Here is a 27,844-nt window from a genome sequence, read left to right on the forward strand (position 1 = left end):
AAGACTGTCACACACTAGTTCTGAAATGCTAAGTAGTACCTGTTATAAATGTTTGGTGTGAATCCTGTGACCTGGAGGAAGTTCGAACTTAGCAGATACAAGCATTGCTGTACAGTCTGCTTCACAGTGGTACAGCAGGGAAAAGAGAGTATCTGTAGCTTTAAGGGCACTTGGTTAGGGCCAAGAGAACTAAAGGTGAGGATCAAGCTACTGAACATTACAGATTTTATATCAGAATTAATAATTTTATTCTGTCTGGTAAGGTTTTCACACTGTCTTAATGGGAGTTTTCTCCATATAAAGTTGCAAATTAGTGTCAGGAATGGAGTAACTAAAAAGTGGAATTCCCTGAATGATGCACATTCAGTGACTTAATGATAAAGAACCTGTTTAAGACATTCTTACTAGAACTCCTAGGCCGGCAAGGGATATGGATTCTTTCTATCACAGAAGCCCCAGCCCCCACTTGGCGAAAACTGCACTAGATTGAACCAGAATCTAGAACCTCAGACAGGAAGATACAAATGCAAATAAGTTTAATTAGAAATTCCTCAGAAATCTAGATATCATATTTTTAGAGCTAGGACGATAATCTTACAGGTAAATATATGTCTCCTAGCACCTATGTGCAAAGCACAGGGAGGGGGTGCTATATGAGACCTCGTGACTTGGACCACTAGTGGAGATTCAGCGTAGGCAGGATGAATGGTCCCTGAAGAAGCCCCCCAAATCACCACCATCCAACCACGGGAAGTAATACGTGCTGGCTGAGGGCAGGCAGTGGGTCTGAAGGCCCCTGAAGTCCAACGGACTAGAACAGCCATTTTCAAGTCCTACCTTTTCCAGACCACACTTTCATTGCCTCCTATCAATCACATTTCTTTTTTGTCACTTTCTAGAATCTGGAGGATAATTCATCTGAGCCAGACTCTGTATCTTCTAATACATGATGGTGTTTAGTGGTAAATAAAACCCAAGCCCACAATTTCTGTACTCAGGAGGGGAAGCAGGTGACTTTAGCAAATGAGGGAGAAGCAACTTTGGCACATACTTCGTGAGTCACTGCGACGGAACTTTTTTCCCAACGTGGCTTCTCTGATGTTGAACAAGGTATGACATCCGGGTGAAGCCTTTCCCACATGAATCACACTTAGAGGGTTTCTCTCCAGTGTGAATCTTTTGATGTTCAGTAAGGCCTGTCCTCTGAGTGAAGCTTCTCCCACACTCGGTACATCCATAAGACATGAGAGACTCAACATTTTGCTTGTGGATTTCCACCTGACCATGACTTTCCCAAGTCTTCCCCATGTTCAGGATCCTGAGCACTTCTGTCTCCACCATGGACCCTCTCATGCCTCAGAAGATGTGAACTCCGCCTAAAGGCTTTCCCACACATGTTACACTGGTACGGCTTTTCCCCGGTGTGGATTCTGTGATGTTCTAGGAGGCTGCAGCTCTGGCTGAAGGTCTTCCCACAGTCGTCACACTCATAGGGCTTCTCCCCGGTGTGGGTTCGCTGGTGTTTGATAAGGTCTGAGCTGTGACTGCATGCTTTGCTGCATTCTTCACACTCATATGGCTTCTCACCAGTATGGACTCTCTGGTGAATGACAAGGGCAGAGCTCCCAATGAAGGTCTTGCCACAGTCTTCACATTCATAGGGTTTCTCCCCAGTATGAATTCTCCTGTGCTTACTCAGGCCCGAACTCTGAGCAAAACTCTTTCCACATTCGTGGCAGTAGTGCTGCCTGCTCCCTGTGGCATTTTTCTGCTTCCTTTGTAACCTGCCCTCCTGTTTACCACCTTTGGCACGTATAGGAATCTGCACAATGCCTTCACCCAGGTGGCATGCCATCTCTCCAGGCTCTTGTACTGGATCTTCCTTGGCTGGAAGCAAGTCCCTCACCTCAGGCCGTGTTTCACCACCTGAAACAGAAGATACCCAGCAACCCTCAATTATGCCTTGTCATGTAATGCAAAACTTACAAAGGTCTACCTGTGCCTGATGTGAGGACTCGAGTGCAAGAATAAAGATGGGAGGGGGAAGGACAGGAGAGCTGGGGTATAAGACCTGGGATGGGGATGGGTCCACTGGGAGAAGGGTGCAAGCTGTGGACAGAGGGAGTGGAGGGGCGTGGGGAGGACCAAGGATGGGACTGGTGATACCTGTGGTGGCTTTAACTTCTGAGACCACAAAGACGGGGCCATAATTCTAGACTTATGAAGACAAGAGAAAACAAGGCAAGTAAAAGGGTTTCTGACACATTCTGCAAGAAACAGGAGAAGTGGGGACTCAGAAATTGGTTACTGAGTAATGAAAAGGGAAGTCATCTCTGACACTGCCTCTGTGCCTCTGATGAATGTGAACTCAGACAAGTCAGGACATCTTCTACGTCTCTGTACCCTCGTCTCCAAGGCCAGGGCCAGCAATCAGTCTCTAAGGTCACTTCTGGTTCTCGTACTCTGTGGTCCCGTGGCCCATTTTCTGAAGAGGCTGCTCTGTTCTCATCTCTCAGTCCTGGGAAAGGACTTGACATTTACTGAACATCTCCTGTCAACCAGGGCTGCACTAGAGGTTGTCTGCTTCATCCCACCTAACCTGAGCAGACCACTGACAGGGCACAGAAGAAAGCAAGTCAGAAAGTTAAAGGAACTAGCAGTTTAAATAGTCATTTGTAACAGGTTCAAAGGACAATTCTGAATCCAAACATAATGGGGCCCAACAGTGTCTAATAGTCCAGAAGGTTCTAATATACACAGGAGACCAAGAAAGCTTCAGAGAATGCAGAGCCCCTCAGACTTACCCAGGGAGCTCAGGCTGCCACAGCTCTCCTGCCTTTCCTCTCCATAGAGGTTCGCCTGAGAGGAATCCAGCTATGCCTACCCAGGGCTGATGGTCACGGCCACATCTTCCACTTTCAGCAACCCCTGAAACAACAGATAATCCCCCTACTTCCTCTTGCCCAAGACCACTCCCAGAGCTGGGTGTTCCAATGAGGGGCACAGCACAGCACACACGTCCCTTAGAGGGCTGTGCAAACACAGCAAGTGTGCCTGGGCATTCAAGCGAGGGGCACAGCACAGGACACACGTCCCTTAGAGGGCTCTGCAAACACAGCAAGTGTGCCTGGGCGTTCCAGCAAGGGGCACAGCACAGCACACACGTCCCTTAGAGGGCTCTGCAAACACAGCAAGTGTGCCTGGGCGTTCCAGTGAGGGGCACAGCACAGCACGCACATCCCTTAGAGGGGCTCTGCAAAACACAGTAAGTGTGCACCTAGACAAGTGTCTTCATCAACAAAGATTTCTGAGTTGCTTTTGTGGAACAGTAGGGTCAAGTCTCATCTATACTAATGATTTTTAAAATACAATGAAATCTAGTTCTTAGAGAAAATTCAGGAATAAAAAAATGAACAATTACAGAGCCATAAACACTAACATCTTTAAACAAAGCATGAAAGACTGGTAAGAAATGAAATTCCAGGTTAAGTAAAGATTGTTCGGCTCACGATATAACAGTGTAAACTGACTAAAAGGCCATGCCTCAACTGCACCTTCAAGTGTGGGCTCCTTGAGGGCAGAGTCCACGTGTTTATATCCTCAGTGATAGGACAATCTTTAAGTTAAAAAAATTTTTTTTTAATCCTTAAATATAAAATTATCATCACATCAAAGTTGCAAAGTTGGGGAGATGTGGGTGACACAGGCAGCACCCCAGGCTAATAGTAAAAAAGCCCCTTAAGCCGGCACCCAAACGTAGGCAGACAACAATAAGCTTGGGATAGGTAAGAAAACTGGAGGGTGCAGAGGGAATGGGGAGGAAGCGAATTCTGCAGGAAGCACAGCTGGAGTGGAGAGTGTTGGGGGGGACGGGGGCTCCAGCTCACCTGGGACTCCTGGGTGCCTCCGGCAGCTCCCACTGCTGCTTCTCTGCAGCTCCCTCCCTGTGCAAGCCCCGGAGCCTGGAGAGCTAAGAAGGAAAGAAGCTGTGAATGAGATCTGCCTTGGCATTGAGCCTCCTTGCCCTGTGAAATCCAAGTCCAAAAATTAGGTTAATAAATTCCTGCCATCAAGTTTAGATAGAGTGTATTACTTTCCAAAATGCCTAATCCCTGGCAGCTCCAATCTTAAGGCCTAAGAGATCTGTGTTCTCTGGATATAAAAAACAAACAAACAAAAAAAAAACAGGCAAAAAGGCAGAATCCTTGGTAGGAGTGGTGAAATGAAGGCAACATAAAAACCAAACAAAAAAGCTTCCCCTTTGAAGATCCTTTAAATTTTGCTGAGAGGGGGAGTAAAAAATGATTTTTGGTTAAACTGGTTTTCTGCTTTGGTTTTGAAAAACTAGGATCAGACAAGCCTGGGCCTAGAAAGGCAGAAAAGGGAGTATGGTTGTATAGAACTTGGACATATGCAAGACAGAGAAGTAAATAAAGAAGAATTTTGGTTTCCCTGTAGGAGGTGAATTTTGCAAGGGTCACAGAACAAGTTGGTCTAGGCCAGATGCTCTGCTGAGAAATGAAGATCAAGTGCTGGCTGGAACGTCCCAGTGCCAGGTGTAGGTCTAGACCTGCCCTCAGATAGTAATTTTTAGTGTATTAATAAAAAGGCAAATATAACTCACAAATTTGTTTTATGTTTTGCTGCTTCAGTGTAATTGACTTCCTTTGTAAGCCTTTATTTTTTCCTTTATGTATTTAAGAATGTTATTCCAAGAAGGAAGGACCCAAAGGGGTTCATGTTAGGAGAAGACTGAGAGGGAATCTAAAGGAATGCCCCTCACTGCCCTGCTGAGATCGCAGGCAGAGACGGACCTGGGCTCTGTGCGGGCTGCCCGGCTGGCCGATCAGCGCCCCTTCCTGCTCCTAGGGCTCCGCGCGCTGCCTCTCCAGCTCCTCCAGCAGCTCCAGGATCTGTTCCTTGGAGCGCGCCTCGGGCCGCAGCCACCGGCCGCACAGCTTGCGGAGCCGGCTCAGCGCCTCGCGGGGCCCCGCGGCCTCGGGGTAGCGGAAACCGCGGAAGCGCTGGCGGGCGCGCTCGGGGCCCGGCGCAGGGCTGCCTCGCAGGGCGGCCTGGGCCACCTCCGCCTTCTCCTCCTTCACGCCCCCGGGCCGCGGCGGGCTGTCTGCCGGCTGCGCCTCCAGCGCTGCGCTCCCCCGCGGCGCCCTGGCCATCCCGGCGCTCAGGCCCTCGCCCCAGCTGGCGTCTGCGGGGAGGGGGCGAGCTGCGGGGGTCGCTCGCTACATCCCGAGCTTCTCGACGCCACCCGACCCTGAATCCCGTCCTGGAGTAAGGGGACTCAGGCCACTTCCTGGGCGCTCTAGGGAATTCCTTAATGATTAACTGGATTTGTCCCACTAACAACCAGGTCTGTAGTTGGCAGAATTCTAAGTTGGTCCCTAAAGATTTCCCAAGGTAAGCACCAGGACTTTGCATATAAGAAGATTCCATGCCCTGACTGCAAATCCGGGATTGTTAAGCAGATCACCCCCTCTCCCCCAGCTAAGAGCCCAACCCACCCGACACCTGGCCTGCAACCTTGGAAGACCCAAAGCGGAGAAGTCATTTGAGCCTGCTTAGACCTCTGACTTACAGAACTGGAAATAATGAATGGGCGCTGTTTTAAGCTAATATATTTGTGTTAAGTTGTAATGTAGCAATAAGAAACTAATATTAGGTCCTTCTATACCGTCAAGGGGCTGCAGTGAGGGGAAGGAGAACGAAAACATGGCAGTCAGAACAAGCAGGACTGCATCTTTAAAGCCTGGACAGCTGATGGAGAGGCTCCCCATTCTCTCTGATGTGAAGCTCGTCCAAACAGCTGGTATAAAATTGATGCTAAAATTCAGCAGGAAAATCGGGCTTCTCCAGAGTTCTCTGAGCTTTGGGCTGGAGGACCTTCGGTCTCTCAGAAGGAAGCAGAAAATACCACCAGGCACTTGCCCTGGAGAGGGGACCAGCTGGCCCTGGCCCTTGCTACCCCCTCCATCCTTCACTGTTTCCTCCCTGCAGGGGCCAACTCTATCCTCACCCACCTCACCCTTCCACAGGACAGGTAGCAGATGCCCAAGGTCCCAAGCCTGCAGCAGTTACTGGAGATGGTTTCCCCAGTCACTTCCCATGGCCCTACAGCGGCCAGACTGATGCTAGTGCCCACTTCCAGAAGCTTCTGTCTTGTCCCCACCTTCAGGGGCTCCATTCACTCCTGTTTTCCTCCGGGTTTCTCCCAGCTCTCCTCAGGCCAGCCTGGCACACAGACCTCACGCAGGCTGCCTGCCTAATCCTGGCAGCACTTTCCCTCCACTCTACCTGGGTGACCTTGGTAAACCGGAGCCTCCCTTTCCCCATCTGCAAGTGGGGATGGTGACAGTAGGTGGTGACAGTAGATGCTGCATGGGGAGCGCTCAGGACAGCGCCTGGTCGGAGGTAGTTCGCCTTTTCATCTAACCTGTGTGTGGGCTTGGGGGTTCTATTCTGGACCCTTTTCTTTTCTCTCCACATTCTTCCCCTGTAACTATTTTCAACCACTTGCAAGATTTTAACTGCCATTTCTAGAAGAAAACTGCTGACCCCTACTCTGAGCTGCCTCCCAGACAGCTCAACCTGGAAATTTAATTCTTGTGGCTGAATCTACTCGTTCCTGAGGATGGCGTTCTCCAGAAGCAGCACACCACCTCCTGGATCTCCTCAGCATCCCCTTGGACCCTTTCTCCATACTCGTTGTCACATTGATTGCCTGGCCTCACCTCTCCCCCAGCCTCTCCCAGGTCTGCCCCGCTCCCGTTCCCTCTGCTGCCTCTGCTGCCACCACTGCCCAGGTCCACAGACACCCCTAGCCCACACCCCGCTTCCAGCCCCTCCCTCCCTGCCCCAGCTGCCACCAGACACTGCGACTAAACTACACACCTGCTCACTTACTCCTCAGCCTAAAACCTCTAACTCCCGCTGTCGTCTGGGTAGAGCACCTGTTTCTGAGCACGTCCACTGCTTACCCTCTGGTCCCATCAATGAGTGACAAAATATAGGACGTCATGTACGATCATGCAGATTGTGCACTGCCCAAAGCACCCAGCCAAAGGGGCCAGCAGGGGCCCAGCCCAGCCTGCATACCTCAACCCTCCAGGCTGCCCACTCAGGGGACATGCCGTTTTGTTTTGTTTTTTTAAAATATGCACAAAGATTCCCTGAACTGTGAAGGGGGTCAGCAGCCGCCCCGCCAAGCTGTACTCCTAGTGCAGTAGTTGTTGTCACGCCTCTGCAGGGTAAGCCCTGCTCAAGCTTGGAAGGCCAGTTCAAAGGTCCCTGCTCTCAGAGCCTTTTCTAATCCCTTAGGCAGAATTCACCATTTCCTCCCATGATATTTCCTATCTTCCTTGCAATATAAAAAGAGTTTAGGGAATGAGCACATTGGAAATGTTCAATAAACTTAATATTTTAAAAAAAACAGTATCTGTTACACTGCAACCTTTTAATCTATTTTAAAATATTTCTACCCTGCTGGGTTGTGATTTTCTTGAAAACAGCTCTGTCCTGTCTAACTCATTTTTGTATTCAGCAGGCCCTGGCACAGAATAATTTGTTCTGTTGTTGAACGGAAAGGATAACTGAATGCAAAATCATTAGGTGAATAGTTATTTCTGTAAAGCATGGTTTCTCAGCCCCAGCACTGTTGATATTTGGAGCAGGATCAGTTCCCTGTTGGTGAGGAGGGCAGGAGCGGACTCAGTCCTGTAGACAGGATATGCTCAGCAGCACCCCTGGCCGATACCTGCCGTGCCAGTACCCACTCCCCAGTCATGTCAATCAAAAAGCATCTCCAGACAATGCCCGTTTAGAAGCTCTGCTGTCAGGTGTGAAAGTACAAAGGCCTGAATTGCAAAACCTGCTGTCAGACCAGTCTGAGAGCCACGGGTTTAAGGAACTGAAGGCCCTGAGATGGGAGATACCTAGCAAGTGGGTAAGGACAAGGGTTTCTTCCAAGGAATTGAGGCTGGCAAAGCATTTCCCAGGTTGGACACCAGGTGCAGAAGGATGGGCAGACAGAGGCTGGGGAGGGCCTCTATCTCCTGCAGACATTCCTGGGGTGCTGCAAGGGTGGCCTGGCCGATGAGAAAAAAGGGTGCATTTCTCCCCTCACTGTGGACTCCCAGCAGCCAAAGCTGCAGAGCTAAGGGGCAAGTGGGCATTTAGAGGCTGCCTGATGAGGCTCCCAGGAGAGCCAGTGGGACCCCTGACAATGCCACAATCAGGTGAGGTGACAGCCATGCACCATGGTCAGACATACAGGTGCAGGGCAGCCCAGATTCAAGTCCCACCTCCACACGCTGGCTGTGCAGCCCAGACACACCTCACTAACCACTCTGCTCCCGCTTCCCTCTCTAAAAGGGGCCTAAAGGAAGGATCTACCTTGGGGGTGGTTCTACATTTGCTCATATTTGTAAAGCACTTAGAACCCTGTCTGGCACATAGGAAGCTCTTGTTGAATAAAAGTTAAGGTATAAACTGTAAAAGACGTTATAGGTTGATCCACTTCAACTTCTGGACAGACAGAAAAATTCCTCCCAACGCACCTTATCCCCCACAAATGAGATGGCTCAGGAAAGAGAAGGTGGGGAAGGCGGGAGAGTGGCGCTTCCACCACCCATGGGGCAGTTCCAGGGGAGCTGGGTGGACCTGCCCGCAAAGAGGAGGTAGCCCCGGGAGTCCTTTGAACCAGAAAGGACTAGATTCTTACTAGATGGTAAGAAGTGACTGCAAAGTTATTTGGCTGGGCTGAGATGTCAGTAAGTCCTCTCTTTACCAGCAAAATGGAGGGACTGGAAAATGCAAAGCTGACAGAAGTTACTGGGGGGGGGGGGGGGAAACAATTCCAAAAGAGTATTTCCCTGAGTTTCCAGTCCTCTGTCCAATCCTCTATACTTCAGAGGATGGCTGGAAAGAGATGGGACTTAGGAAACTGAGCACCTCTTAGTTGTTACAAATGAAAAATACCAGAAAATAATTCCCCCTAATGGGACATCCCAGGGGATCTCCTCAAGCCTCTAGGTCCAAAAACCAGTGTTTGGGTGAAATACAGGAGAAACTAAACTAAAGATTTTTAAACTTCTACTTGAAAATTCTACTTCTCCTCTGCTGTACATCAGAATCACTGGGAAGCTTTTAAAGCACCCTGATACCTCAGCTGCAACCAGGATCAATGAAATCAGAATCCCTGGTGGGGTCTCAGGCAATAAGAACTTTAAGAATTCCCTGGGAGAGTCAACTGTGCAGCTGAGTCTGAGAATGAGTTAAATGATATTAAAAAGAAGCAATCAGCCAAATCCAGACTGTGAGACATCTTATAGGACAGAAGACCCAGGTTCTTCAACTAATAAATGGCATCTAAAAGGGGTGGGTTGGGGTGGAGAGAAGGCTGTCACAGGTGGCGAGAGTGAGCAGGCACGTCGACCAAAGGCAACGGTAAACCTTTCTCGAGTTCTGACTGGAGAAAAAAACAACCACAACTTTAAAATTACATATTTGAGATGAATGAGAGAAGAACAGGGCCAGAAGGTGGAGGAAGAATAAGGAGAGGAAAGAGTGAGGGAGGGGAAGGGAAGGGGAGGGGAAAAAATGAAAGAAAGTGGCAGGAAGATGATGGCAGTGGAAACTGAGTGGTGTGCATACTGGAGTTTACTGTATTTGTCTCAATTTTCCAAATTTTAAAAATAAATGAACAAAACCGTCCAGTCCTTCCTTCCTCAGTAACAGTCCAAAGACGTTTAGGTGGGGCCAAGAGGGGTAAGAGAAGAGCTATGACCCAGTCCCAGCGAGTCTAAGCGCGAGCCGTGGGAGGGGGCGACTGCAGGAACAGCACCAGCGCCTCTTCCACGACCCTTCCCTCATCTCACCTTCTCACTGGAAACCTGAGCCACAGGGAAGGCACCAGACTGAGAGTGAAGGACAAACAGGAAAGGTGATCAAACAGGAGCAAATGCTGAAGATGCGGGGAGCCAGGTTTCTTATTGTCAGAGAACAGTTACCAACATGGAAAAGGTAACGAAACCTGCAGTGTTAGACTGGAATTAAGGGGTCAGTGTGACTCAAGGTTTCCACTATTTATAGATTCACAGGGAAATAAATTTGGATGTAGGCCTGTATACGTGCACACACACACACACACACAGATACACACCTGATCCACGCTCGTACTAGGGGCCTCCTGCAGGCTCTGACACGCTGGCACATTCCCGTGCTGAGCGAGACCCCGATCTCACACGGGGCCCCGTCCCAGCTGCTAAAACGCTCTCACTCCTCCTGGATAAGACGAGCGAAGGAAAAGGCATTTCCGAGTCTCGAGCCTCCGTGAGTCTGAGCACTGCGGCACACAACACAAATCAGGCTGTCTTCTGCTGGAGCTAGGCTCTTCTTTAGAATACCTTACTTTTCCCTCCAAAAATATAGGCAGCGTCCATTATAAAGACAACTCATAAATGACACTTAAAATTCAGAGAAAAAGTCATAAGACCCACCAAGAGCACTCAGTAAAGACAGAACAGAGAAAGTAACAAAAATACTAATACCACATTTTAAAATCGTGTTTCTTCTGCCCCTGGTACTACGTTGGGCGCTTCACACCTGGTGACTCGTCCAACCCCGCAACTCCACGCGGTAGGGACGTCGGCAGGCCCTGGACAAAGGAGTTCCCGAACGCACAGAGAGGGTGCGGGGATGTCTGGGCGCCACACAGCAGGAGGTGACGGACGCCAGGCTCGAGGCCGGCCACGAGTCCCCAATGTCCACTGGCACATCAGCCGTCCAAAGACCTTGGCACTGACCTCGTCTCCGGGCGGAGCACTGCCCTCACGGCTCCCATTTCCAAGGCCTGTCCCCAGCGTCACACGCCCGCGGGGCCGACCACAGCCGGGATGGCCCGGGCCCGGCCTCGCCGGGGGCCCTGGGCTGCGGGGCTGGGCGGGAGGCGCTGCTCCGCGCGCGGGGACACGCGCCCCGGGGCGCAAATGGCAGCGGCGCTGGCCGGAGGGGAGCCGCAGCCCCGGAGCCCGCAACCCGCTAGCAGCCAGCCTCCCGCACAGCGGCGGACGTCACTTCCGGGCAGCGCCCCGCGCCCGCCCCGTCGTCCGCCCCGCCCCGCCCCCTGCGCCCGCCCCTCCGAGCCCGACCCCCTGCTGTCAGAGCCCTTTAAAGAATGTTTCCAGCTAGCGCCGAGAAAAGCAAGGCTCAGAACTCTGGTTATAGTTTGCTTTATTTGCGAAAAGACAGAAAAGAGTAAGAAGAACTTCAATTGTATTTGCTTGTATATTCCGCAAAGAAACTCTGGAAAGATACGGAGGAGATTAGTAACAGCAGATGCCTGTGAGAGGTGAATGGTACACGGGGGAGAGGAAGAAGGTCACTCGACGCTTTTTAAACATATTTTAAATTTTAGAGCTGATTCCACTACCTAATTAAAACATTAAACATAAATGCATAGCTATATTTTAAGGAGTGTTGCATTGTTTACATAGGAAGCCCCAAATAATCTAACATTCAAATTATAGTAGTTAATAAGAGAATTTATCAAGGTTACTGGATTAAAAAATCATATTCACAATTGCATTACCCATCACTAGCAAAGGTTAGAAAATATTATTTTTAAAAGATAGCCATGGGCGGTGGGTGCAAAGGTGGCTCAGGGGCAGAATTTCGATTCCCAAAGCTTGCTCATGCAAGGAAAAAAAAAAGCCATTATAGGAACAAATAAATACAAAAGACACCTTAATGGAAATATTATAAAACCTTATTTATTAAGGAAAGAAGTTAGTGGTTATATACCATATCTAGACATAGGAAAATTCATTATCATAAAGATATCATCCTTTCATAAATTAATACACAAATTTAGTGTAATGCCAATTGAAATCCCAATGGTGTGTCCATGGAATTTTAGTTGATTCTAAAATCATAAGGAAGAATGAAAACATGAAGATCCAAAGAATTTTTTGAGTATATGACAGAGGTACAGAAGCTTACAGTGCCTGATACTAGAATGTATAATAATTAAGACTGTAGTTTTGGCACAGCTATATTCAAGTGGACAAATGGAACAGAATTGAGGGCTGAGACACAACTATGGATGTGTCGATGCTTGATACAGGACAGAAGTGACATTATAAATTGGTGGGGAAAGGAGCTATTTGACAAATAGTACTGTGGTGTTTGGATATCCAGGTGGGGAAAAATAGAAAGTTGAGTTCCTATTTCACACATGCACAAAAATCAATTCCATTAAGATTAAAGGCTAAAAAATCTAAAACCAAAGCTTTAACACTTTCAGAAGAAAATTTAGGAGCATTTCTTTATGACCCAAAGAATAGCATTTTAAACAGTATTTTAAAATACACACAAAAAGCACAAACTGTGAGGAAATAAAGCTGACTTCCCAAAAATTCAATGATAAGCAAAAGAATGAGAAAAGATATTTATGACATGTATAATCAACAAAGGATCAGTACACAGGACATATTATGAACATCTACAAGTAAATAAGAAAAAAAGCCAATAATCAAACAGAAAACTGACAAAAAATCTGCAGAGGAAATTCACAGAGGAAGAATTTTGAATGACCAATAAATAAAAGCAAATATGCTTAACTCAGTACCAACTAGAGAAAGGCAAATTTTAAACCATTCCCATATCCTAGCAAAATATTAATCTTCTAATGACATTTTCTGATTAGAATGTAAAAAATTGGAAACTCATACACCGTGGTGGGAGTGTAAATTGGTACACACATCTTAGGAAGCAATTTTGAAATATACGGTAAACTTGAAAATAGCATACACATTGGCCCAGCAGCTTCAAATTATTTAACCTGTGGGAGCTTTTGCGCATAAATAAGATGTGAATTGGGTGACTAGGCTAAGCCAGTCACAATTTTAGGTGCTCAAGATACAGCAGTGACAAAGATACAAGCATCTCTGCCCATGTCGAGCTAATACTCCAGCTGGGATTGGCAAAAATTAAATACTAAGTAGAATAAATGCCTAAGGTAGAATGGAAGTGGATGAGTGCTATTGTAAAAAATAAACAAACAAAATAAAGTAAAATCAAGGTAGAGAAATGAGAAATCCTGGAAAGGGAAAGGGCTAGCTACAATACTGAATAAGAAAGTCACTATAAGTCACATTGAGGAGGTGACATTTTAGCCAGTATGTGAAGGAAATGAAGGAATTACTCCTGTGTATATCTGAGGAGAGAATTCCTGGTAGAGGAAACAGCAAGGAGGCCAGTGTGGCTGAGCAAGAGGAGAGAACAGGAGATGGTGTTAGGGAGGCAACAGGGGTCAGTGATCCCGGCCTCACGCATCACTGCAAGAGCGTAGCTTCCACATGGAATGGAAGTCTTTGCAGAGCTTTAAGAAATAGGGTAGCATTCTGACTTAAATGAGGCTGTGGCCCCTTTATTGAGACTATGCCATAGGGTAGCAAGGATAGAATCAGGGAGAACCATTAGTAGGCCACTGCGATATGGGGGAGAGAAATGATGATGTCTCAGACCCGGGTAGCATTTATGACGATGGTAGGAATTCTGGATGTATTTTGGTGGTAAAATCAGTGTGATTTCCTGACTAATTGGAAGTAGAGTGTGAAAAAGAGATTTGGAAAATGATTCTAAGATGAACCGAGTAACTGGAAGGATGGTTACTATCAACTGAGATGGGGAAGATTTGGGGTGGAGAAGGTTTGGAGATGGGAAATCAAGATGCGGCTTTCGGTCAGGCAAACTCTGACAAGTTCTACCAGTCATTTGCCTATTTACTCTTACCTCCATTCTTTGCCTTTCCCTGGCTCTGCATCTAAGGGAACTGCATTGCCCAGACTTTGCCCCCTGGTTCTTGAATAGGCTCAGAAGGCACCGGAGGCCCAGGAAGAATACTGCAAGGTGTGTTTTGGGAGGTGTCTCCAGCAAAGGCTGTTTTTAGCCAGAGACTCCATCTCTTACTTCTTGATCCAAAAACTGTTTTTGTTTCCAGCTGCTAAAGCAAATACCATGCAATGAGTTAGCTTAAACAACAGGAAATTACTGGCTCATGGTTTGAAGCTAGGAGTAGTTTCAAATTAAGATATCAGCAAGAAAGATATCTTAAGATCTTTGATATCACCCTGAGATATCAGCAAGGTGATGCTTTCTCTCAGAAGACTGGTTTTCTGGGGCTGGCTGCTATCAGTGCTTGGTCCTTGGCTTTTTTTTTTTTTTTTTTTTGTCATGTGGCAAGGCACATGGTGGCCTCTCCTGGCTTCTCTAAGTTCTAGTAACTTCTAGGTTTTTTTCCTTAGCTTTCTCTCCAAAAGCTCTTCATCATCCATGTTTTCCTGGTGGGTTCAGTTCTACTGTCTGCCTTTGTCCCTCCAGCTTCAGGAGTGATAGCAGTTTGCTACTGTTGCTGATCTCTGAGTTGACTCACTATTCCCTACTTGGCTCCTCAGCTTTTCTGTCACCTGATAATTCAACCCGCGTATTAAATTGCTGGTATTTTATACAGTTTAGAGTGCATTCTATTTTCAATTTAGTTACTCAATAAAAATATAGAAAAGGATGTTAAAGATATGAATTTGGAAATCAGAGAAGAAATTGGGGCTGCAATTTTTCAATTTAAGAGTCAAATGTAAACAGATAATATTTTAAACCATGAAAGTGGGTGAGATCACACAGAAGTGAATGTAGATAAAGACAGATTGTAAATTGAGTTCCCAGGAAGCAGACAAGCTCTGAGATTTGTATGCAGGAATTTGATTGAGGTATGCTTTCAGGAATAACACTCATGAGGGATTAAGAAACAGGACTAGGCAGTCATTGAACTGTGGCACAAATATAAAAGAGCCTCCAGTTGTCCAATCTGGAGAGCTAGAGTTGGGTTAGTCCTTCAGAATTTTTTCTGCCTTATGCAAGATGTCTGAGAGTAGAAGAGATGTGATCTTGCTTGAGGCAACTTTTACCTAAGGACAATTCAACTAAGAGTCATCAACTATCAATTTTCCATGCTTCTGGGGAAATGGGTGCCTCAGTCTTGAAGAGACTATTTTGGGAGGTATATCATTACCTTCACTACAATCCATCCCTTGAACCACTCTGATCCACTTGCTTGATATAATAAATAAGGGGGACAGCTATTTCAGATTCTACTCTCTCCCAGAAGTGTAAATTAATAGTAAGAATTACAGCCTCCACTGCTGTATCACATCTTAAAACCTTGAAGGATATTCAGTCTCGGTCCTTTATTACCCATTCTAGATTCTCCATATGCTTAACTCTCACAGTCTGGGTGGTTTTACCTGGTGGGTGACCTACAGGTTCGCACTTGAAAGGTCTGAATCTCTGGTCTTTTCTCAGACTTGTCCATCAACATTGTGCAGGAGAGCACCAAGGGACATACTGAGGTAGGACAGAATAGGGCACTGAGGCTGCGGTCCTGGTTCCTATCCAGCTCCAAAGGAGCTAATGCACACCTGCAAACTCCATGGGACCAAGAATTTCCCCGCAAGCCCTGTGCGCAGATTTGAAGCTATTATGTACCCCAGAAAAGCCATGTCCTTTAATTCTCATTCAATTTTTCTGGGTGGGAGCTTTTTTATTATTTCCATGGACATGTGTCTCCACCCATTCAAGGTAGGGCTGCTTACTGGAGTCCTTTAAGAGAGAAACAGTTTAGAAAAAGTTTTAGAACCAACACAGCCCACACAGCCAGAGACCTTTGGAGACGCATAAACAAAACACTCCCGGGGCAGTATGATGGTGGCTCAGTGGCAGAGTTCTCGCCTGCCATGCTGGAAACCCAAAGACACTCTCGGGGAAACCATTGAGGAAGCCTGGAGAGAAAGCTGGCAGATGTCACCATGTGCTTTTCCAGCTAAGACAGAAATACCAAATGTTATCGGCCTTCTTGAACCAAGTTATCTTTCCATTTTCCTGGATGCTGTAATTTGTACATTTTTTTATAGGCTTACTTTAATTTGGACATTTTCATGGCCTTAGAACTGTAAACTTGAAACTTAATAAATTCTTTTAAAAGCCATTCCATTTCTAGTGTATTGTGTCCTGGCAGCTTTTGCAAACTAAAACACCCCAAAAGCCCCTAAAATCATAAAGCTTGTAAACTCATGGGCCCAAAGAGGTCTATTAGTTAATGACAAAAGTCTGAGGTCACAAAGAGTGTTAAACATCTTCCCCAAATAAATTCTGAGTACATGTCGAGCTCCACAAGCACCGATAGTTATCTCCTCCTGAAACAAAGACACCTGGCGTTCAAAAGGTCGCGATGGAAAATCGCTACTGCAAATCCTCTATATAAATAAGCTAGATCCATGCCACTCAGGATCTGTCTTACTCTTGGGCATGTCCACACTACCCCCTTTGGCATGAACTAACTTTTCAACAAAATTTATTACTTACTGCTACTGGTCCTCTCTCGTCCTTGAATTCTTTCTCACAACCAAGACCCCAAATCTGGAGTGGGGCTCAGCTGACTCTGGTGTCAACAGAGCTCTGGTTACAATCCTGGTGGTTCATCTGAGTGACAAAGTTATTTGTCCCTGTCTCCACTGTCTAACAATAGCCATACCTTCTCCTTATGATAGCACCATCAGTTCTAGACAAGGTGGCGACTTCTTTGTCAGCTTGTATTGTGGGAAAAAGAGGTCAATATATTTGGGAAACAGCCCTTTCAATTTACCATTTCTCATGGTGGAAATGTTCTTCTACGCAGTAAGACTTCTAGACTCACAGAGCCTAGAATTGAGAGGATGGAAAGCACGTGGGTCACTAGGAGTGAAGTTCCTTCACTCGTCTCCTTCCATTGAGCTTCTGGACCCACACATTTGCATACTAGTATACAAATACTACACAATGACCACTGATTTAGATTGTACATATTTCAGTCTGGAGGATGACACAACATTGTTTCAGCGTGTCATTTTCAAGTTGGATCTTTGATTGTGGATTTCCAAAGATCATTCCATTGCTGTGTCTGGGTGGCAGGTTTTTGGTGGTAAAGTATGTGATAGAATGAGTGGATCCCACAGCCACTTGCTCACAGGTAAGGGAAATGACCAAAGCAATTGGAGGGGTATGTGTGGCTCTACTAGGAACCTGGTCTGGGTCAGGACTTCATTTACTAATTGGCCCCCATATGCCCACTCTAACAGGACCACAATGATTGGGTATCTAAGTATGAAAATCAACTCAGACTTTGTGTCAACTGGTCCTAAAACTGGGTATTTTGCCTTTCCCCAATGGTCATCTCAGCAGGTAAATTCTCTGCACATTTATATAGATCCTTCTGTGGAAGGACTGGGGGAATCAATACTATATTTACTTGGTTTAACATCACAGGGTCTTTCCTCATGGAGACAGCCTGTTCTGAGAACTAGCTCTGGTCCAGAAACTGAAGGACTTGAGATATTTTATGGGGATGGTTACCTTCAGTCTTATCACTTATCCTCGATTTTCTTCAGTTATACAGATCAAACCATTTTTGCCTACACATTAGGAAAATGTCTTACCATTAGGAAAAGCTGTATTCTTTTAAACTTCTCCATATTTCTCTTTGGGTCAACTCTCTCTGGCTGCTACTCCAAACTTGCTGCTTTTTACAGTAATTTATGCCATGTTTCAATTATGAGTCCCCTTGTCATATTTTCTTCTTGTCAGGTGGCACTGAAATACCTGCAGGCAATTTTAGGACATGGTCAGAGGAAATAAACCACTTCAACTGCAATTTGTAAGTGATTCAATTGATTCAAGAAATGATAAATGACACTAAAATAACTTATTAAAGAACTGTGTGAAATTTCAAAATAAAATTATTCGAATGTGAGAAACAAAAGCAAGATGATCAATAAAATCAAAATAATTTATTCTGACACGAAGAAGCAAATTATAACCAAACAATTTTATAATATACTATAGCGATAGTTCATTAAGAGGAAAAGCCAAATTTGAATAGCACAATTAACAGGTTCTTGGATGATTTGATGATTAAATTAATGAAGAGCAGTGAATCATATGTGAAAGATTTAGGAGGCGAAAGGGTGAGAAAGAAGGAAGGTAGACCGGAAAATTTAAAGCGGGCGGGTTTATTTCTGTGCTCCCAGGCTGAGCTCACCAAATCCAAGATGGAGGGAGGTGAGTCAGTGCCTGGGTGATGGATTAATCATAGCCGGTGTCTTGTCAGTTGAAGTGGGAATGGACTGTTTGTTTAGAAGTGGGGATTTGGGGGTTTCTCCAGCTAGGAGAACCTGGGCCGTGGAGCAGGAGGTACAGAGGGAGGGGCAGGAGCGCAGAAGAAAGAAAGCCTGGAAATAAGGAATTTCAGACTATTTGTCGTTCCTCTGGCAAAAAATTGCAGAGGTTTGTAAGGATATTAAAATTGAAAGTCCCCCCCCTCAGGCCAATGAGAACCATTATCCAATTGATACTGGGGCCAAGCCTTTTTGCAAAAGTTAGTGAGGCATTTTGACCAGATGTCTGGAAGTAAATCCAGCGTGGATAGGTTTGTCAGATGACAACCCAGAGGAGTATAAGGTTTGGTTTTTGAGGATTTATTGCCCATACTGATGGGTCTCTGAGGATAAAGGACTGGCCCGGGGGTGTCAGCGTCCCAACGCCCTGCGAGAGTCCTCGGAGCTCTTACAAGCGGGGGCTCGTCTCCCCAGGGGACGTCTCACCCTGGTTTGAGGCCCTTTCAGGTCCTGGACCTGAATTTGGGAGGGAAACGAAAAGCGGGGCATCCCCACAACTTCTCAAGTCCCAGGAAAGGAAGTGAGGCTTGCGGGCGTCCCCTTTCATCTCAGCCCTCGGAAGAGAACCTGTCATGAATTCACGATTTTCGGAGAGTAATTGATGGACAGGCTCTCTCAGAACTGTGAGACCCGGCAGCAGGACTAGGAGGGAAGGGGCTTACCCAATCTGTGGTGGATGCTGCGGCGGCTGAAGGATCCCTTGTCACTGGCCATGTGAAGGAAGGAGGAGAGAGGAAGCCGGGGCGCCCCTGGCCAGGCGATCGGCACCCACGCTCCTCTCCCGGGTTTCGGCACTAAGGAGCAGCTATGGGCAAGGCTTCCCCAGGGCAGAAGAAGAAGAAGGAAGAATGAAACCCTGGAGCATGGAGGCCAGAGCTGCGGCTGGGCCACAGCGACGAGCGCGCTCCCACTTCCACCACCACTTCCGCTTTCCGCTTCCACCACCACTTCCGCTTTCTGCTTCCACCACCACTTCCGCTTCTGCTTTCATCACCACTTCCGCTTCTGCTTTCATCACCACTTCCGCTTCCGGGGCTGCGTGGGTCCTAGGGTCCCGCTGTATCTGGAGGTGCTGGCAGGGTAAGTCTCGGGCAGCTGAGGAGGGGTGGGTGGGGTGAGGAGAGGTAGGAGGTGAAGATGAGGGGGGTGCGTAAGTCTGGGAGTTGAGGAGGGGAGGGGAGCATCAGGTGGGAGGTGAAGTGAGGAGAGGGAAGGGTCATCAGGCGGGGAGGGGAGGAGGGGGAGGGAGGCTACAGGGGGGAGGTGAGGAGGGGGAGGGGCGCATCAGGATGCCGGGGCCCTCCCTGTCCAGGGCTAGTCCCCAGTCTGGGGTGGAGGTCCTTTCTCTGACTCATTTAGAGGCAGTTTGATGCAGTTTCTTCTTTTGGCACTAAAAAAAAAAAATAACCTTTTTATATTATGAAAACTTTCAAAACACTGGAGACAAAAGAGAATAGGATAATGGACTCTTAATATTTATTACTAGTATTCGTCGCATTTATTTTTTCTTCATATATTTTAGAATATAAACATCATGATCGGTCAAACCTAAATAGTTTGGTATGCATCACTAAAAAATAAGGACATTTTCTACATAACCACAAGATCATTACATCACCCAACTAAATGTAGGGTCATTTCCCTAGTTGTCCCACAAATGACTGCTATAATGGTCTGTACTAAAATCCAAAGACCACTGATTGCATAGGGCTATTTAGTCCCTGTCAACCTACAACGTGCACTTTCCCCCACTCTCACCTCCACCCTCATTCCCTTGTTGAAGAGGAGACTCCACCTTTCCTCCTGGAGAGTATGCCCATTTCTGAACTCTCTATTTCTTCTTTTTCTTGCTTATCATTATAATCACTTACTCTTTAGGATTTATTTTACAACACAGGTAGTTTATGATTTTCATTATGTTTTTGTTGTTGTTGCACAGTATGCTGAAGCTAATAGAGAAAATGCCAATTTGTGCCCCTTTCTTCCATGTTTATAATTCAGTGAAGAGGAAGACACAATAGTAAACTCTGCATTTGTTTCAACCACTTCTTTATCATATGTGTTCTGCCTAACACATAGTAGGCACTTAGGAAGTATTTGTGAAGTGCTTTTTAAATGGATAAGGGAAGGTTCTGGAAGAGTTGTGAAAAGTTTAATAGAGAAGGCCTAAAATTCTTTGAAGAGACTATTGGTAGAAATGTAGACTCTAAAGATACCTCTGACCAGGCTTTAGACAGAGATGAGGCCTGTGTTATTAGAAACTGGAAGGTAGGAGACCCTTGTTTTAAAATGGCAGATGTTCTAGTTTGCTAGCTGCCAGAATGCAACACACCAGAGACGGATTGGCTTTTAATAAAAGGGAATTTATTTTGTTGGTTCTTCAGAGGAAAGGCAGCTAACTTTCCACTGAGGTTATTTCTTACATGGAAGGCACAAGTCTCTGCTGGTCTTCTCTCCAGGCCCCTGGGTTCCAACAACTTTCCCTGGGGTGACTTCTTTTTGCATCTCCAAAGGCCTGGGCTAAGCTGCAAGTGCTGAGATGAGGAATGCTGAGCTGCTTGGCGGTGCTATATTGTGTTCTCTCATTTAAGCACCAGCCAATTAAGTCAGACCTCACTCATTGCAGCAGACACGCCTCCTAGCGGACTGCAGATATAATTGGCAACAGATGAGGTTCATGTAAGGTTGGCTTATGTCCGCAGCAACAAGATTAGGTATGCTCACCTGGCCAAGTTGACAACTGAATCTAACTAACACAGCAGATAATCTGGCAAAATTGACTAGTGGTTTTGGCTGGAAGACAGATTTTGAAAGCCATGAACTTGGATATTTAGCAGAATAGATCTCCAAATTAAATGTGGAAAGCGCAGCCTGGTTTCTCCTTGCAGCTTATAGTGAAATGTGACAGGAAAGAGATAAGCTGAAAAGTGAACTCTTGGGTACAAAGAAATGAGAAATTGATGTCCTAGAAAATTCTGGGCTTCCAGGAAAGGAGACCCCAGAAAATAGTGCCCTGTGCGAGGATTTGACCAGATGTGGAACCAGTCAGCCATTTCAGAGAGAGTCAGCATTGGACATGGAGTTATCCAGGAAGGATTTGTGGAAACTCCTTATGTCTGATGGGCATGATCCAAGGCTACTCCATAGAAAGCCAATGAGAGTGCTGTGGGACTGGTATAAACAGAGCCACTGCCAGGCTGGACTGGGGGGTTCAGAGAAGGGACACATTGGAGGAAAAATAACTTCAGAGGCAAAACCATGGAGGCTGAGGTCTGAAGTCAAGAAGCCTGGGGCCAGGAGAGTGGACCCACCCAAGCCCGTGGAGAGGGTGAGTTTGCCCCAAAGGCAGAGAATGGGCCTTCCACCTCATTGCAGTGGAGGAATCATGCCGCCTCAGGCCTGGGAGAGGGTGAAGCACGTTTCTTGGGGTTGGGGGGAGCCTGGCTGCCACCACATGGAGGGGTTGAGCGTGTGCCCTGGAGATGGCAGAGAGTCCGGGTGCAGCACTGATGCTTGGAGAGGGTGGAGCCGAGAGAAAGGTGGTCTCCCCCAAATCCCCCAAGGTTGCATTTGAAGAGAGGCAGGCCTCTGCTTAGGCCCTTGGAAGAGGTGGGACTGCTGCTTTCTAAAGCCCTGAGGATAAATGACTCTCAGACTTTGAAATCTAATGGACTTTGCCCTGCTGGTTTTCAAAACTGTATGGGTCCGGTGACCCCTGTGTTCCTTCCTCCCTATGGAAATATGTATATTTATCCTATGAATGTTCCTCCTTTATATGTTGGCAGCAAATAACTGGTTATGAGTTTTCAAAGGTCCAGAACAAATGGAGAGAATTTTGCCTTAGGACAGACCATGCCTGTAACTGACTTGATGAGATTTTATACTTTCTCTAATTTTGCACTTCATTGTATTGCTACTGAAAGGTTTAAGGACTTCTGATATTGTTATGAAATTAATGTATTTTGTATATGGGGAAAACATGTCTTTTTTAGGGGCCAGAGGGTGGAATGTGCTGGTTTGAAAGGAAGTATGCCCCCTAAGAAAAGCCATGTTTTAATATAAATCCCATTTCATAAAGGTAGAATAATCTCTATTCAATACTGTATGTTTGACACTGTAATGAGATCATCTCCCTGGATGATGTGATTTAGTTAAGAATGGTTGTTAAACTGGATTAGGGGATGACATGTCTCCACCCATTTGGGTGGGTCTTGATTGGTTTACTGGAGTCCTATAAAAGAGGAAATATTTTGGAGAATGAGAGATTCAGAGAGAGCAACACTACGAAGCAGAGAGTCCACCAGCCAGCGACCTTTGGAGATGAAGAAGGAAGACGCCTCCCAGGGAGCTTCATGAAACCGGAAGCCAGGAGAGAAAGCTAGAAGATGATGCTGTATTCGCCATGTGCCCTTCCAGCTGAGAGAGAAGCCCTGGCTGTGTTCACCATGTGCCTTCTCACTTGAGAGAGAAACCTTGAACTTCATCAGCCTTCTTGAACCAAGGGATCTTTCCCTGGATGCCTTAGATTGGACATTTCTATAAACTTGTTTTAATTGGGGCATTTTCTCAGCCTTAGAACTGTAAACTAGTAACTCAATAAATTCCCCCTTTTTAAAAACCATTCTGTTTCTGGTATATTGCATTCCAGCAGCTAGCAAACTAGAACACCATAGAAACCGAATATTGAATTTAAGATGTGCTCTCTTACTTCCTTCAGCAGTACATGTCCAAAACTGACTTCTGTTTTGTTGTATTTTAGTTGTATCCCTGTGAACTATCAGCTCCCGCATATTCTCAGGTCTTCGCACATCTCCATAAATGTCTGTCCAGTGACTGAAACACTTTTGCAAACAGAAGTTAAATTGTGCCAATATTGGTTGGTTGTATCTTTCAGAGTTAAATTAATTTGCAAAATACAGTCACATCAGACCTAAGTGGAAGTCTTTAAATGCAATAAATAGCCTCTACTCCACTTCTACTCTTCTTTTATCCCTTGCCTTTTCTGCTTCCACTCCTGCCTCCATCCCAACTCCCTCAGTTCGTTTTCCATCCAGTAGCAGAGCGTCTTAAAATAAATTCATTCTTGTCATTTCCCTTCTTAACAGCTTTCGGTGGTTTCCTTTTGTACTTATTAGAAAACCTAATCTCCTCTGCCCTGCATGTTCTGGCTCTTGCTAATCTTGCCACCCTAATTTTTCTTTTACTGCTCTCCTCTTTTCTCACTTGGTTATAGCCCCCCAGCCTCTTCATTTCTTTGACCTCAGAATGCCTCAGGGCCTTTGAATAGCCCTGAGTGTTCCTCCCTGCCCTCCACTTCTACTCTTTGCTTGGCTTTCTCTTTTACATCCTTTGGGGCACAGCTTAAACGTTGCCTCAACCCCCATCACCCTATTTTTATGATAACTCAGTGCCTAGTTTGTGTTCCTCATAGTATTTATTATAATTAGTAATAATTTTGTTTATTTGCTGTATTAGGGTTCTCTACAGAAACAGAATGAACAGGGAACACTTGCAAATATAAAATGTATAAAAGTGTCTCACGTGACCGCAGGAACGCAGAGGCCAAAATCCACAGGGCAGGCTGTGAAGCCGATGACTCCAATGGAGGGTCTGGATGAACTCCACAGGAGAGGCTCACCAGCAGAAGCAGGAATGGAACCTGTCTCCTCTGAGTGCTCCTTAAAAGGCTTCCTGTGATTAGATTAAGCATCACTCATTGTAGAAGACACTCCCCTTTGGCTGATTACAAATGGAATCAGCTGTGGAAGCTGCTGATGTGATCATGATCTAATCCTATGAAATGTCCTCATTGCAACAGACAGGCCAGCACTTGCCCAATCAGATAAACAGGTACCACAACTTGGCCAAGTTGACACATGTCCCTAACCATGACATTTGCTTTGTTATTTTTAGTGTTATTTTGGTTTGTCATCTTATGAGAATGTAAGCTTCAGGAAAGCAGAGATTGATCATGTCTTTGTATCTCTACTATCTAGCAAAGTGCCTGCCATGGTGTAGGTGCTCATTAAACATTCATTGAATAAAATGAGTAAATAAATGACAGCAACATCTGTCTGGAACACAGCCAGGAACCAGGACAGCAGAAGACATCAAATAGAAAGATTCTGGTTAATATAAATGACCAAATTTATCTGCTATACTGAAAAATAAGTCTTAAACTGGTATGGTAGGTTGGAAAAAAGTGATTGATTGGATCTGATCATAACAAAAATGAATACTTGTAGTGCATTCTGCAGTTCACCTGTAGTAGGGGAAAGGTCACATTCATTATTACTCAGAGGTTTGTAAAGCTGTTACTAGGAAAAATAGTGCTGCCTTTGAGGAAAATAGGAATTTAGCAACTGGAACTAGTTTGTGAGGTAGGCTCAGTTCATTGCTGTCTCTCTTTTTGTGCTTTGCAAATTCCATTATTTCATTACTTTTTTTTATTGAATAAAAATTTAATTTACAAAATGGTCTGTACATTATACCATCATTTATGTGCATGCAAACTTTATTGTCATTACTTTTTAATGTCAACATATTTCAAACATACGTATGTGAAAACAATAAACACATATTGCCACCCAGCCATAAGTTTTTGAAAAGTGTTATTATTCCATATTTGCTTCAGATATTGAAAAAATATATTGTAAATATCTTTGGGACCCCCTGTATATCCTTTGCCAATTCCATTCCCTTTTATCTTTCCCATCTGAGGGGAAGTACTACATGAATTTGGGATTTATCATTCCATGTAGTTTTATAATTTTGCAAATATTTAAATATCCATTATTGATAAAGTCTTCTATATTCCATTCGCCTCCCCCTACTGATTTGGAAAGTATATACTGTATTTCTATTATTGTTTTGCATTTGTTGAATAGTTTTTGAATTACATATCTTGAGTAAAGTGTACAAATTTTATATTTACATGTGTGGTGGTTTGAAGCTGTAGGTTCCCAAGAAAAACATATTCTTAAGTCTAATCCATCCCTGTGGGTGTAAATCATTGTAAGTAGGGCATTTTGACGAAGCTACTTCAGTTAAGGTGACCCACCTCATTCAGGATGGATCTTATTCCTCTTACTGGAGTCTTTTATAAATGGAATGAATGGGAGAGAGAGAGAGAGAGAGAGAGAGAGAGAGAGAGAGAGAGAGAGAGAGAGAGAGAGAAATCCAAAAAAAAATTTGAGAAATATTTACAAAGTGAATATACTTACCAAGGCACCATCATACATATCTATCGAGAACATTACCAGCACCTTGGTTGGTAGCCTTTCAAATGTCCTTTCCCCATCATAACCCCTGTGCCAGTTTGAAACTACTGTGTACCCCAGAAAAGCCATGTTCTTTAATCCTCATTCAATATTGTTCAGTGGGATCTTTTTGATTAAGTTATTTCTATGGAGATGTGACCCAACCATTTGTGCATGGGAACTTTTGATTAAGTGGTTTCTATGGAGATGTGTCTCCACCCATTCAAGGTGGGTCACTTACTGAGTCCTTTAAGAGGGAACCATTTTGGAAAAAGCTTCAAAGCCAACATAGAGACATTTGGAAATGCAAACAGAAAATGCTCCGAGGGAAGCTGTTTTGAGACTGGAAGCCAAAGGACCAGCAGATACCAGCCATGTGCCCTCCCAGATTGGCCTTTCTTGAGTCAAGGTATCCTTCCCTGGATGCCTTAGTTTGGCATTTTTATAGTCTTAGACTGTAAACTTGTAACTTAATATTTCCCTTTTAAAAGCCAACCCATTTCTGGCATATTGCATTTACAGCAGAATTAACAAACTAAAACAACCTCCCCCCCACATTCTGAGTGACAGTTATTTCCCTCACCTTGATGGCTTCTGTACTACATTTTTGTTAATGAGCTGTATGCCGATATTTCATGCTTCCTTTGTAGGTATTCTCTCTCTTTTCCTCTAAAAGCTTTTAAGATTGTCTCTTTATTAGTAGTAGCCTACAGTTTCACATTAAATCTAGGTGTGTACTTCTGGTCTGAGACATCTTACTTTCCCTTCTGGAAAATTCTTAATTTTTTTCCTCATCAAATATTGTTTCTCAGCCATTACCTCTATTCTTATTTCCTGGATCTCCTTTTATATTGATGTTGGATTCTCTTAATATAGGCCCTTCGTAACTGCTCTTTCACATTTTCATCTCTGGCAACATATGAAGTCATTAGGGTTATCATTAAAATCATTGTTATTCTTCAACTGTGCCCATTTATCCAATAATGCATTTTAAATATCAAAGTTTTATTTCTAAGGTTTCTAACATCCCTTTTTTAATATATCTACCTAATGTTGTATTTTTGCCTGTTTTATTATTTCTTAAACTTTTCAAAATCACTTATTTTAAAGATTCTTCAGATTATAAAATAAATTTCATCTAGAGTGAATTTCTATTCTTGACTGTTGATTAATTTTCTCGGGGTTGGATATCTTCATGTGTTTTGGAATTTAGTTTGTGCACTTATATTGAGTGGGAAGATTTCTGTTTAGGTTTATGTTCTTCTGTTTTCATTGTTCCCAACTGAGCAGCTTGCCCCCCTGTGCCCTCACTGCCTCCAATCTGGGTCTTAGCCAGAGTTTCAGTGTTGCTACCTCAGGGGTGATTGGGATGGAACAGACCCAGTCTGGAGCCAGCAACTGCTGGACTAATTTAATGGTATCTGTCCCTTGCCTCCTAGGCCCTTATCTTATGGGAAAGCCATAAGCCCAAGTCAGTAGTCTATAGCTTTTTATTTTTCTGATCCCTTTCATGAATGTGGAAGTCCACTATAGCTGCTGGCATGAGCCCCAGACAGACCGCCTTGAACTTCTTTAATTCCCAGGAGTTGGATTTTAGGCCATCCTTGACTGCTTGTAGACCCGTTAGCCCACAACATCAACTTTTCTGGTTGTGGGGCTCAAGTCAGACAAGACAAAACTATGGCCTTGTGTTCTAGTTTGCTAGCTGCTGGAATGCAATATACCAGAAACAGAATGACTTTCAAAAAGGGGAATTTAATATGTTGCTAGTTTACAGTTCTAAGGCTGAGAAAATGTCCCAATTAAAACAAGTCTATAGAAATGTCCAATCTAAGGCATCCAGGGAAAGATACCTTGGTTCAAGAATGGCAGTAGCATTCCAGGTTTCTCTCTTGGCTGGAATGCACATGGCAAAGTCTGCTAGCTTTCTCTTCTGGCTTCTTGTTTCATGAAGTACATTTGTTTCATGAGGCATTTTTCTTCTTCATCTCCAGAAATCACTGGCCGGTGGATTTTCTGCTTCATAGTGATTTGGCATTCTGAAGCTTTCTGCAAAATACTCCTTCTTTTATAGGATTCCAGTAAACTAATCAAGACCCACCTTGATTGACTCACACCTCCACAGAGATAATCGAATTAAAGTTTCCAGCATGCAGTAGTGAATAGGGATAAAGAGAAATGGCTGGCTTTACAAAATGGGATTATGATTAAAACATGGCTTTTCTAGGATACATAAATCCTTTCAAACCAGCACAGTTTGATTCTCAGCAGCCTTATACATAGAACCTATATTCACTATTCACAGAA

General features: G+C 45.0%; 1 long non-coding RNA gene and 1 pseudogene across 2 annotated transcripts; both read right to left on the reverse strand.

Moving 5' to 3' along the window:
• Positions 1-937: 937 nt before the first annotated feature.
• LOC143683430 (zinc finger protein with KRAB and SCAN domains 3-like) lies at positions 938-13,414 on the reverse strand (annotated as a pseudogene). Its single transcript, XR_013175429.1, has 6 exons — positions 13,344-13,414; positions 10,885-11,012; positions 10,818-10,841; positions 3,888-3,970; positions 2,805-2,928; positions 938-1,926 (listed from the first exon to the last, which is right to left on the reverse strand). The product of XR_013175429.1 is annotated as a zinc finger protein with KRAB and SCAN domains 3-like (transcript).
• Positions 13,415-13,567: 153 nt separating this feature from the next.
• On the reverse strand, positions 13,568-19,188 carry LOC143685221 (uncharacterized). Its single transcript, XR_013176473.1, has 3 exons — positions 18,941-19,188; positions 17,541-17,703; positions 13,568-14,017 (listed from the first exon to the last, which is right to left on the reverse strand). It is a non-coding gene; the product is annotated as an uncharacterized LOC143685221 (long non-coding RNA).
• Positions 19,189-27,844: the final 8,656 nt, after the last annotated feature.

This window comes from Tamandua tetradactyla, chromosome 5 (genome assembly GCF_023851605.1).
Source record: "Tamandua tetradactyla isolate mTamTet1 chromosome 5, mTamTet1.pri, whole genome shotgun sequence".
In the NCBI taxonomy this organism is placed as follows: domain Eukaryota; kingdom Metazoa; phylum Chordata; class Mammalia; order Pilosa; family Myrmecophagidae; genus Tamandua; species Tamandua tetradactyla.